We start from the raw sequence: 12,248 nt of genomic DNA, 5'->3' as shown, positions 1-12,248 counted from the left end.
TGAACTTGTTTAAAGCATTTCCTCATTCCTGGATTGGTGGGTTAAAAGAATACTGGTTGTTGCTGTGATTTGATTCACATAAAACTTACCTTCATAAAGAACTTGCCATATTGCTGCAGCTGGCTGGATAATGTCTATTCCTGTGTTTGCCATTACCAAGCAAAGAGACCTGCCAAATTATTCAAAAGTGTATTTCAGTCCCAGCACCTCTTATTTTTCCTTATGCTCCTTGCTCCCATTCCTTTTATGTTGTTCTGGTACACAGGGATATAATGAAGAAGTTACATAACTAATTAAAGCAGTTGTATTTTTAATAAAGACTTTGGGATTGATTTTTTAAGAATTAACAAATTAAATTCTCAAGTGTATTCTCAACATTATTAAAAAAAAAAGTTGGACTTATTTGTTTTGAATTTCAGGAGTGTTGTTCTCACATGGATCTTCCCAAAGACTTAAGGTCTTTTCTTGGGTTATTACCAGACAATGTAGATATCCCATGACTATTCAAGCATGCTGTCAGATCAGAAGCAAAGGTGTAGCTAATGTAGCAATCAAAGGATCTCTAAAACCGACAGACTGCCTCTGCAAGTTTTTATAATCTGTTCTATTCATAACATTATTAAGACGTAAGTATAGCTTCATTTTTAACACAGAGTGTATAAATGCAGTGCTTGCTAGCCAAAAATGGGGCATTGAAGGAGGGCTCTTTGAAATAATGGAAAAGACTCACGCTAGCTTCATTGATCATGGGTGAATATTAAAGACCACATAAACATTCTATTGTGATTAGTTGTTTTAGTTAAAAGACTTGTAATTAACATCCAAAAATTTGTTACCTGTACAGGGAAGAAGGGTTAAGGAAAATAGGAAAAAATATTTGTGATATAAATCAAGGTTTTTGTTAGTCTGGGGCAGGAAGCAGTGGAAGAAAAGCTTTTAAATTTACTTATTTACTTACCAGACACTCTGACCAAAAATCCTCAATTTCTGGTGACTGATTTTTCAAGTTGGATGGTCGATGGTTTCTTTTCCCGCTTTTTATATTTCCTTCCTTTCTTCTCGATTTCTTTTCTCTATCTTCTTCTTGGAAGAGATCACAAGGGAATAAATCAAGAAGACAGAAAGAAAAGGAAAGTTACATTTTTGGGCCGGATTTCAAAACCAAAGAGAAAACTCAATGTATTTTTCCCCCATGCTAATATTTGTGAAAAGAGAAATGACAAAGATTTCCATAATCATTACCTTCGTAAGAAATCATCATTATCAATAGCAGTGGAAGCAGCGGCATTTGAAGAAAAATCTCTTTCCCTTGTTAGAAGATAAATCTCTACAAAATATTGAAAGCCAGATTCAAAGAACAGTAAATATGCTTATTTTTGAGCTACTGTGCTTTGAGTTAGCTTTCTTTTTATATATTCAAAATGTTCTTCTGTATCAAAAAGCTTTGTCTCAAATTGCTATATACAATTTAGATTGCATATTTTCAGATTTGGTAGGCTGAACCCAGGATGAAATTCTCCTACCTTCTTTTAAACCCATAAATAGTGCTCTGCATCCACACCTCTGCTATGTTCTCTTTGTCTGGCGCATTGAATGTCTTGCTTGAAAACAACCAATCATGAGGGAAAAGTTGGGGAGATTAAACTTGCAAGGATCTACCTTGTAGTGACTGGTGGGGACGTGGGGACTCAAACACTGTTTTTCTCTACATGAATGATATTGATAGTACACAGCAAGCATTTCCACTTTTTGATCTTGGCGTTGTCTTTTCTGTGGCCTGTGGTTGTCTAAACTTGGAAATACCAAGTGACTGAGTGATGAGCAGTGGGGCTACGGTAATCAGTCTCCATGCACACATGTGTACTTGTGTGTAGCTCCTACACACAGGCAGAGAAGAAGAAACCCTGAAGATTCAGGTACATTTTTCTTGTGAATAGCTGCAAGGTGACCAAGATGAATCAAATGGCTTGAAAGAACAAAACTTCAGGGAAATAGGTACAGAAATAAGCTGTTTATGAACAATGTGAAAGATTTACCACATTCTTGCATCAGTTCACATGATAAATTTGCTTTGGCCACTGCTTTCTGACTCACCATGAGAACTAATTTACAAACCTGAGATATCTGAATTGTAAATTACTCTGTTTAGTATTCATGATGAATACAAAATCATTATATTAACATTCCCTTTCTTTTTTTTTTTCATTTAGGATTTGAGATTGATTGAAAATGAAAGCTGCAAAGGTAAGTTGTACAAAACTTGCCATATATAATTTTCTTCTATTCACTATTCCTGACATTGTCTTTCGGCTTTCCCTCATTTGAACTGTTCTCTTTTTCCCAGCTCTTCAAAAATACAGCAACAACAGTTTCCCAAACAAACACACACTGGGAATTCTTGGAAAATCTGAGGTTTCTCTGCCTGGCTACAACTGCAATTTCTTCACAGTTTATGTTACTAAACATTGGGGTTTTTATTTTCTGTTCTCATGCTTCTGCTTATGCTCTCTGCTGTTGCTTGCACAGTGAAAGGAGTGCTGATTAGCACCAAGACAGGAAAAAATGTGCATGGAAATTATTCAAAAAGACCATTCAGATTTCTCTTAAATGTTTTGGGAAGTCTCTAGCAGGAACACGTATGTCATCTCCTGCCATACATATAAATTGCTTCAATTCATTTCCTAGTTGCAATATGATTTGTATTTCTAAGGAGTGGGTTTTAATTTCTGGTTATTATTTTAAAGGTCAGCCAGCCCAGACAAGCAATATACCAATAACATGAGTTAATCATTTAGCTATCAGAAGATAATAGTGTTAACTCATGTGAAATACAGAGATAGCATCACACCAACATTTTCCTTGGGAGAGCAATATTGAATTTTCATGTGGGTCCAGCTACGATAATAAAGAAGTTGAGTGGAATGTGAACTTGCAAGCATGTAAAATACTCCCTGGTAATTCCACATGTATCCTGTGATAATTTCACACACTTGTGGTAAATGCAAGGCACTTCGCATATCCCTCGTAAAGGGACAGCAGCTTTTCATTCACCTGTACATACTGGAGAATTGTGTCAGCAACTTCACATCTCAGCTTTGCTCCTGATAACTTGTTATTCTACCTGTATTCTAAGAAGACTGGCAGAAATATCTCAATAACTCCCATCCCCTGGGAGGACAGGATGTGTAGAGACTGGCATTTTTTGAATGTCTGGACAAAATTGAGTAGAACCTCCTAAAACCCATGGCTCTTGCAAAAAGAACTATGAATTATTTATTTTCATGTTTGTTCTACTTCAGGAGCCTGTGTCAAAAACTGGGAATGCACATATTCATGTATTAATAGTACACTGCTTTTTTGATCAATCAAAGCTGCTTTGGTCAAAATTTTAAAAATTGACTAAACAACTCTGTTTTCAGAAAGTGCCATGTACTCACTCTGAAAAATAGGCCAAGCAAGGAATTTGAAGCAGCAGATGTCCAGGATGAGACACAGAGAATTACGGATCACCTCTGAAAAACTTAGCTAGTTTTCTGGAGCCGCCTCAAAAATCTATGTGGCAAACAGGGGATTTGATTTTTATAATACAGGACATCACACAGTTGTTAGTCTGTGTGCTGCCCACCGCTTCAACAGTGAAACTCATTCCTTGAACAGGCCAGGCAGCAATATTGACGTTGTTCCCTACTAAAACAACAGCTTTAAAATCTAGCTGAGGTTTCATAAGAGTCCTGTTAGCTTCCTGACATTTACATTCCCACCCAGCCTTGGCAATACTAAAGCCACTTCTCCTTTCTGGGGCAATAATAATCGCTTTGTTTGCAATTCAGACAAATGAATCGATGCTCAACAGGTGAGATGCCCAAAGGAGGGGCACAAGGATCATGACAGAACACTTGCCAGAACACACAGAAACCCTTGCAGAAGTCATGGCCTTATGGAAATGTATTTGGAAAGGGAATAGAGAGAAGTATAATATCCTAGGAAAGCGACAAAGGAATCCAAAACACTGCATGACAACCCAGATCTGTGTAAAAGGCACCCGTGAATAATTACAGATGTAAACTGATATTGAACAAGCATGACTTGGAAAACTAGAGCTTTCCTTTTGATGGCGTGCTCTCATGTATGACTGCAAAGGCTTTGCTTCATGTTTTCTTCTGTAGTAACCAGTTGTTGCCCAAAGAGCAAAGACTGAGTTTCATGAAAATATGAACCTTCTGTGAAAGTAAGTGTTTAAAAAGTGTGGAAGGACACCATCAAATTACTGGGATTTACCACTGTATCTATCATAAAACCATAATAATACAGAGGAGATTTCCATCTGCTAAAAAAAATTACTTGTTATACTGCTTATAATTAAAGAAAAATAAAAAACCTACAACAGCCTAAGCAAGTCAAGCATCTAATAAGCTTTGATACACAGCTTCTGCAAAGCTTGTGCAAGTACAGATGAACTTCAAAAATCCTGTGCCCAGTGGACAGATGTTCAACTGCTGAAGCTGAAAGACAACCAAGGATAGTAGATTGTATGCTGAGTGCTTTTGAAGGGTTGTGAGTGAAGATACATATAATGACAACATGTTGAGGACATCAGATAACTCTCCCTGACTCTCTCAGTGCCAGAGGCCTCTTTTAGACAAAGTTGCATTGCATCTGGAGAAACAGCAAAGAGGTACTTTACCCAGTCAGTTTCTCCTGGGACGTGATACGCTTAAGGGAAGACACGCAGTTTGGTCATTTGAGGTGCTTACAGCTTGACGTCGACCTGATGTTACCTCGATGGCTTCTGTAGCTTAGTCATTCAGTGCAATAAAAGGCTCATGAAAAATTAGTATCCTAAATGTCAGGCCATCTTTTTCTTCCTCAAACTGTACCAAAGCACAGAGGACAACCCTACAGCCACAGGATTTCTACAGTTCAGGGGAAATGTTCAGTCCAGGGAACAAGTTTGGGCCCAAAAGCCACTTCTCTGTTGTAGTAGAAAAGCTTATATCCTTCCGACATGCTTAATATTATGATGCAGACCCAGTGGTACTCTTTGCTTGGTAGTAGTATACATGGTAGATTCTTACAATGGTTGTAGGAATAATTAAAGCTTCAATTACTTCTCCTAGTTTATGCTTTTACAGGTTTTTAATTTTAGGAGTTGGAAATAGTTAAGCTAGCTCTCACTTCAGTTTCCAGTCCTGTCTGCGTGCTCTGCAGTAGGCACTGAGGCTTACAAACAGTTCTGAAAAAGTGCAGGAGGAGCTTAGTTTGCTAATTATTATTTTAAAATATTTATGTATAGGGACAAAAGGAAAAACAAAAGGTCATTAAAATATTATCTTATGTCTTGATATGACTGGAACCCTGTCTTAATAAACTCTAGATTTTATGTAAAGTTAACCTGTTAACATCCAGGCAATTGCTGTGGAAGAGGAAGTTAAAGCATCACTACTGGTTCCAATTCTTCAATGTCCTGAATTATTAGTGGGAGCTGGGGAAGAATGAAAAACTGAGCCCCAGAAGGTGATGAATATTTCCAAGAGAAGTGCTAAGCAATTGGAATAAATCATTATGAAAAGTGGGCAACGTGTGAAACAGGCAACAAATAACCAGAGGGCACTTCTTTGTTACTGGTCAGTACCAAAGTCTGTTTGTAACCATGGCAACTGGGAGTCCAAATTTATAGTATTGCTGTCAACAAGGGTAAGTTACAGTACTTTTCTCATTCAAGCAATATTACCTGCTCTCCCCACTGTGCCCCACAGACACGTCCCCTGACCCCAGGCTTCTTCCTTCACAGGAACAATCTGCAACAGGGTCAGTTAAGCCCTGCAAGTATACGTTCCTCCTTCACATCAAGCAAACCAGCACATGCCATGTGTTGTCTCTCTGGTATTATATTTCTTCCCAAATATGTGTGGAAAATAATAACACTTTCTCCAGGCAATAAAGTAAAATCTTTTCCAAATTCTGAGACCAAGCAGAGTTTTTTCTGTGACACTTTGCATCCTTATCCTCTGGTTGCCAAAAGAATTCTGCCAGAAGAACACTGCTCAAGAGCTACTACCAAGTCAGTGTCACTTTTCAGCTGAGACTCTCTGAATCTGTTTCAGAATAATCTCTGTTGAAAAGTAAATATACATTAATCAAATTAATTTAGTTGCGCAGGAATAGCCAATATGCCTGCCTTCTCCTCTCAGGATTAAATAATAACAAATGAATTGTTCTGGATATAGAACACATAGAGACAGGATTCAGTAAAGGTCCTATTGTGCCTGCACCTAAAAGCTAATCCACAACGTATTTTTCTCCTTAAGTAATTATTTCTCTTGATTGCAGAAGTCACTTAAGCATTTCCCTACCTTTTAATATATGAACTGCCTGTAACTTAAAAGATTCTATTCTCTAAAATGTTCTACAACTACATATATTCATTTTTATTAGGAGCTTATTTAAATAACTTCATTACAGCTAGATATGTACTTACATGTTTCCTTATGTTAACTTGTTAAATCAGCCCTTCAACCTTTTCTGATTATTTATAGTACCAATGCTGTCTGGGTAGGTTGAATTATTCCCGCGGTATTACTCAAACCTAAGCAAAACCAAGTTTTTCCTATGTCCTTTTTGATTCCATGATGCAAAGAAACTAATCTGCTTAAAGCTAAAGCCTGATTTAGTCCTCCTACGTGTCATACTGTAGTTTACATACATGTAAGTGTCAGGATTTTTTCGGCACATTCCATTTCTCTCATTTTTCACTCCTTTTCCAATGATCATTTTGAAGTTTTACAAGGTGGTCTAGCTATTCCAGGGGGAACAGAAAGACAACTCCAACTTACCAAAGAGTGCTGCCAGCTAGAAGTGCAATAAATGGTGTGACAATAAAGGGTTAAAAGAGGCATTGAAATGTTTATGCACACCTACTTTCAGTCACTGTATCAAACTATTCAAATAAATATTCTGGAATAAATGTAAGAAATATTTAGTATTTTCTTTTCTTTCTTTATCCATAGAGTACTGAATTGCCATCTGTACCTTCATCTTAAATGAAACCATTAGAGGTATTTTGATTCCTTAAATTATACGGGATTCTTTTAAATTTAACATAAATTCTGAACTCCATATTTTTCTTTTGTTCTTGCATTTTTTTTCCTTCTTGGCCAAGAACACTATTTTTATCAGGAGCCGTTACTTATTTTCATCAAACAACTCTTCAAATGAACAAAACAAAGAATAGAAAACATCCACCTGGTAATCTGCATTCACAAATCTTAGTGGACTGGGAGTAGTAATGTGTTTTCATATTAATATGTATCTTGCAGTCAACTGAGGAACTCAGCAAAAATATGCACCACATATATTTGCCACAGATAATTTATTTCTATTTATAGTTACAAAAAGAAAGAGAGAAACAAATATTTTTTTTTACAACCTAGTAAGTTTTCAGTAACATTTACATTCTAACACTATGTTTTCGAAATTATAAGAGACATAAATGGTCATCACTGGTTTTGTTTTTCTGGCATAGGACATTGAAATTACCTATATTGAGTCAGTGTGAAGCCAAAAAAAAGGAAATTAACACTCAAATAATTGCTGCTTAGTACTATAATTTAATCTTCACAGTGAATTTTTAATCTTCCTGCAGCATGAATTGTTATAAACGTTGAATGCTCTAGCCAGATGGAAATTTGTTGTATAGCGAGCATGTGTTTTTCAAGGAATGTAACAGTAAAAAGGAAAACCAGTTATAATAGTATTTCAGATTTTTCCACTAGCATTCATCAACAGCCATAATACACATTTAAAGATCCAGTGCCTAGTCCTTGCCTTGCATGGGTTCTCAGCACTCATAATTCTGTACCTGTGTTTGTCTCTACAGGTACAGAAGATACCCCTAAATTTTATGAGAGAAAAGAAGAAATTCATCATGATTTAACAGCTATAAAATTCATGATCATTCGTGGGGCTTTTTTGACTTGTATGAGAAGTGGATTTCATAAGCCCATCCCACTCACTTGTATTTGTTCTCTAGAAGAAGTTTCTTCAGCATCGTCACATGCTCACGTGTGACAAGAATAGGAATTTATCAGCTAAAGTAAAAAAAAAAAAAAAATCTTACTTTAAAGAGAAATAGCTTGGAGTTTCAAAGTGCTTGCTTCAGCAATTGTCATTTCCATCCCCAAAGTCAAATATACTAGTGTAAAATGTGCTAAATATTGTTTCAGTCCCTAAATGCTGATTTGATAAAAGCAACATGAAAGAAGCTACTGTGATTTTACTTTTCAAGGAGCCTCTCAGTTGGTGTGGTTTTAATTTAAAATGTGGAGTTTTCACTACTTTGGGGGTCCACGCTGTGCAATTTTCTATAATTGACGTGAGGAACAATTATCTACAACTAAAGACCGTAAAATACTTGTAGAAAAGGAATGAACTCAAGTTAATGTTAAAATCATGAAATCCCTAGCTGGGAGGAATACCACTTGTGCAATTCCTTGGAGTTACCTGAAATTAATAACTAGAACTTTGTCATGCCAATAGTTATGAAGGAGAAATGCAAGCTATATACCCCTGAAATGTTTGAGTTTGGGGGATATCTGTATTTGATATGGTGGTTTATTTCCTGTTTTACTTATAGGATAGTTGCTGAATGGCCTGAGAGACATCCATGCTTATGCCTTTATCCTAAGCACTGTCTACCTCCCAATATGCTCTATAGGTGCTTTTTGCCATATTCTTCAAGAAGTCCCTCTGAAGGTACAGCTTTTGTACAACCAAAACACCTTTTTTTGTGCAACTAGTCTCTATTATCCTGAATAGGAGAAAGCAGATGAATTCCAACTTGTGAAAAATCGAAGAATATCAACAGACCTGTACCATATTCCAGACCCATTTACTCTAAAAGGTCATTTTATCTTCAGATAAGTGAAAAATAAAGAAGCAGTAAATAATTTGTCTTGCTTCTGGCCTTGCAAATCTCACAACAGGATACCAATATCATTTATTTATGATACCTTTTTGGTAGCCTGAATAAACCTATTAAAAGAGAAAAATGTAGAAGAGAACATAGAGATTCAGCAGGAGTTTTGTTTCCAGGACTTAGATAGAAGTTGCAAGACAAAGACATTAACTCATCTCAGACTCTCCTTCCTACACCAATATGTCCTGGGACATTTTGGAGAAGAGGGAAGGAGGGATGTATGGGAGTCTCTAGCACTTCCCCTATCGGACCCCATCTCTTGCTTTTTCTGCCCAGAATGTGCTGCTGAGCCCAGGCCAAGCCACTGTGACTGGTGGCTCTTCTGTCCTCAGACAGATGTGGGGCCAAACAAGGAGGAGGCTTCCTAGGACACCTTTTTCCTTGAAGACTTGGAAGGCTGTCTGCTTAGCCCTTAACCAAGTGACTTCTGAGCACCAAGGACACTCTCCCAACCGGGGGCTTCAAGAGCCCATGCTGTGACCATTCATATGTAGCTGCGTCCCTGGAGCAAAGGAGAAACACATCTGATGGGAACCACAAAACTTCTTTCTGCAGTTGGCACCCACCAGAGACTCGGCTACACAACAGCCTCATGGCTGGGACATGTTGATTGCAATGCCTTTGCAATGTTCCTTCCCTCCAAAAGTAGGGCAACCCTAAGGGCTAAGTAACTATCACAATATTTCAAAGCCTTTTGTCCTTTTCTCTTGTCATCTTCCTGGTGTCTCATCCTATGTCTGTGTTACTCTGATAGGTTACGAATGGATGTAACTTCAGCATATATCAAGAAGGACATACCAGTTTTATATACAAGGCCACTGAGTTTCATCTTCGTATTTGACATACAGGACAACAGCATTTTCTTTCATATATTCAGGGCATTATGTAACAGCTTAAAAAAAATACACTTACAAATATGATCTTCATTTTTTTTCATAGGTTTTTTTGCCTCAACCTAGTCAAACTAGTACTGCCCTGACAGACTCTTCTGTCACTTCTTCAAGCCTCTTGAAAAACACGAATCAAGCACTTCTGAGTGATTTCCAGGAAGTACAACTAAGCCTAAAGCAGCTGTAGGAATTGCCTGAGGTAAGGTGGAAAAACAAAGTCTTGTTGGGAGCTTGCAAAAACGTGAGGCAGCTGTTTTTAAAGGGCAGTGAAAATGGTATGGGTACTCTAAAGTACTACTGCATTTGATACTGTGCACAGAGACCCTGATTCCACCTCTTATTCAAAAGCAAGCATAACGTGAAGGATATACAGAGCATTAGGCTGTTTGTTGAATCAAGGCCCTGCACTACTAGATTAAAAAAATACATTTCTCCTTCCAAATACTGCTTCTTTGATTCCTATTTGTAAGCCCACCTCATAGAAAGCTCTTTTTATATCCTGGAGGCTGACACTCTTTCATATCATTTTTATTTGACTGTTTCTGAATGGGAGCAGACCAGGTTATTGTGCAAAGACATTTTTGTCTCCCAGCTCCCTGTCTTATATGACTGAAGCAATCCGTGCAGCACAGCATGATGGAAAAGGGCAGATTGAACAGATGATTCACAGGTGAGGTGAGGACAAATGTAGGTTTGAATCGGGGGTGGTACCTGAGTTAACTTCTTTTATGAAGCTTCAGTGAATAACAAACCTTTTTCTTGTTTTCAAACTCAGCTTGCTTTCCTGAGCATGAGGGAATCATTGGCAAATTTGTTTGCAGGTGCTTTAATAGTTAGCAATGACAATTTGTTACATTAATTCCAGTCAATTACTAGTTTTTCTCAAAGACGTCAGATAGTTTAGTTGAACACGTGCTACATATCTGTCGATTTGATTGATTAAAAAATATTTATTATATCCTGTACCAAAACAGTACAGAAAACATAGCTTTGACTCAGCAGAGATTTTAGTAGTAAACAGCTCAGTATAATTAACTAAGAAAGGTTTTAATCTGCTTGCTCATGAAATATTCATTGTCATACCTAAGAATAAATGTCAGTACTGTGACAGATTCCTATGATATCTAGACATTACCTGTGAATAGTTTGTGCAAGTACCTACTTGCTCATCCTTAAGTAACATTTCTACCTATAATAATGTGCTAAGCAGCTCTATGTGTGATGCTACCGTGTCCTCTCCTGTATGAAAAATCCTCTTGATGGAGGTTACAATTATTGGTATTCACTGAATCTTATCACTGATTTTTGTAAAAACCAAGTGTATGCTTGTGTGTGAGTAGTGATTTCATAATCAAGCCTTGTAAAAAATTTGTTTGCTATTCAACATCTTATATTGGCATGGAAGCTTAGTATGACCCAAAGCTCGCTCTTACCTTAAAGGCAAAGTCTGTTACACAGGCCTCATAGCCTTTAACCAGAGTAAGGTCAGAAGTTCCATTAAAGGAAAAATAAAAATGCTGCACAGGTGTCAGAAATGTATTAATTCTGGACAATGCCTTTTGTTGAATTTTACATGCAGTATTCAATTACATATTTGTATCCAGATGTAAATAGGACACTCAGTAGGCAGTGAGGTTTCACGTGGAGAGCATGGAGATCTGCAGTGGCTGCTTAGCTATAGCAGGCCAGTTCCCAGCTGGAATCAGCTGGTGTAGCTCCTAGTAAGCTTTACATTTACTGCGTGTGTCCTAGAGGTTATACAGCTTCAGGTGTTTGCACTAGTAATTGTCAGGGAGAGGGCATGAGGTCTCTTTGGTTGGAGTCAGCACAGTGGTTTTTATAGGAATTTTAAATGTTATTATTTTTCATTATCATTAATTTTGTTATTAATTGTTAATAATAATAATAATAATAATAATAATAATAATAATAATAATAATAATAATAATGCAAAAGCCTAGGTAGAAAAGGCCTAGGCACAGGTTCTGCCCTGCAGATGAACTTCGGCACTGGGACTGGGTACAGCTTTCCCCTGCACACGTGCTTGTGGCATCCTCACCCTTTGAAGTACCAGTGGTTGATGAGACTCCTCTGGTACCTCATTGTTGCTGCTGGAAATGATTTGATGCTGTTCTGGTAAGCTCCACCTGCATCTGCTGTGGGTGCAGCACCTACCAACTACAGTCGCCTGTGAAGCAAGGTTCACACTCTTCCCAGCATGGGCATTCGCAGGTATGGTCCTCATCTGAAGGTGAAACAGGCATCAGAATGGGGTCCAGTGTTTCCAGATGGAGTCTGTTCATTTAGTATGTCAGCTAACTGTGAGCCTGTGTTTATGAACAGGTTCAAAGTAGCAACAGGGAAGTGAGTTATCATCATCTCGA

The sequence above is a fragment of the Chlamydotis macqueenii genome, chromosome 2 (assembly GCF_036417535.1).
Source record: "Chlamydotis macqueenii isolate bChlMac1 chromosome 2, bChlMac1.mat, whole genome shotgun sequence".
NCBI lineage: Eukaryota > Metazoa > Chordata > Aves > Otidiformes > Otididae > Chlamydotis > Chlamydotis macqueenii.
This window is presented reverse-complemented; position numbering follows the sequence as displayed.